The following is a 1,766-nucleotide window of genomic DNA, read 5'->3' on the forward strand; positions in this document are numbered from 1 at the left end:
TACGTTCCACACTCCCGGGCTAGGCGTTCTCTGCAACCTGTTACCCTCTAATAAACCTCGAGAGGTCATAGAGGGGAAAGGTTTGGATAAAGTTTTAAAAATAAGATCTACGTTTTTAGGATTTAAGTGAAAGAGTAAGAACTAAAATGTATAGGTGAAGAGGCACAACGTATCTACATCAATGCACTCTTATTAGATTATTTTTATTTTATCACTATAAGCTTTATCAAAAAGGAAGGTCTTAAGCGCACTCTTAAAAAACGGATAGGGTGTCCGCCGCCCGAACACAAACTGGAAGCTGATTGCACAAATGTGGAGCTTGATAAGAAAAGGCTCTGGCTCCCATTGTACTTTTAGAGACTCTAGGAACAACCAACAACCCTGCATTTCTTGGAACCGGGCATGCCGCTAGTAAGGACCAGTAGGGTATAATGAGTTCTTTAAGTAAGATGGCGCCTGCCCATTAAGGCCTGTTGGTAAGACAGGCGAGGAAGAAGATTTTAAAATGTCTATCCTCGTGTTCTCATAGGGATCGTAGAACCCAGAACATCAGGCCATTCCTAGACTGCGGGTTAAGCATCGAGCTGCACCGCCGGGTGAGTTTCTCAGGCTCCGGCAGCAACTTCGGTGAGCGGTGGCAACATCTTTGGCATCACCAAAAGCATTGAACGAAGGACCTATGTGAAGGTTCATTTTTCGTGTTGACTTTGTGTGGTCCATTTGTCCTTCGTAAGGCTTCTTAGCCATCGTATTGACCGCCAGGTGGAATTTATCAGGCTCCGGAAGCAACTTCGGGAGCGGCTGGCAAAATTCTTTGACATGCCAAAGATGGTTAGACGCCCTCACGAATGGCCGATGTTGCTACGATTAGAGCGAATTTGAACATTTCCTTTATCGTGTGTCCATCTGGTTTGTTTAATACACAACAAAATCAATGTAATACATATTATGTAAATAACCAATTTGTGTTCTGTGAAAACAAAAAGGATATAATATATTATTTTGAAGGCAAGGAAGTTGTTTGTTGCTATGGAAACAACATGAAACGGAAGAAAACTTAATATCTTCTACATAATAAAAGACGGAGAAAGCAAAGAATAGAGTCGGAAAAAGTATCAGTACAGTATCATAATACTTTAACATAATTGGTTGTGTTACTTTCGTTTCAGTTGTATGTTCCTTAAATGTAATGTAAATGTTAGCCTTCGTGTGTGTTCGGGGCCATCTTCGTGCGAAATTCCACAATTCCATATTCCGTGTGTGCCATACCGGTGTTCAATTTCGGACAGTGTGACAGGGGTTTAAGGGCTTGTACAATTAAAAACAAATGGCCTTTGCATCAATCTTTATTGAGTTAAGACAACTTCTAATGAAATTGTCTTAAAGCAACAAAGTTATTGGTAGTTAGGGAGAAGGCTTTTCCTCCATACAATCAGAGTATTTTTAATTACCTATTTCTTAATAATTGTAGCATAAACACAAGTTTTGAAGTTGGATTACAACTCAAAAAAATTTAAGTTGTTCCGCTAGTTTTACCCACATGATTAAAAAAGAATTTTAAGTTGTATGTACTTAATTACCCTCATTCCGGGATATCAAGCTTTTAAGTGATTACTCCAAAAATAAGTTGTTCAACTTGTTTTACCGCATGATTTAAAAGGAATTTTAAAGTTGTATGTACTTAATTACCATCTTTGTGAACACACTGTTTTTAAGTTGACAACCATTTATAAATTAAGTTGCTCCAAAATATTGTATTCCAATAG

Source organism: Notothenia coriiceps, unplaced genomic scaffold, assembly GCF_000735185.1.
Source record: "Notothenia coriiceps isolate Sejong01 unplaced genomic scaffold, NC01 NC01_scaffold00018425, whole genome shotgun sequence".
Classification (NCBI taxonomy): domain Eukaryota; kingdom Metazoa; phylum Chordata; class Actinopteri; order Perciformes; family Nototheniidae; genus Notothenia; species Notothenia coriiceps.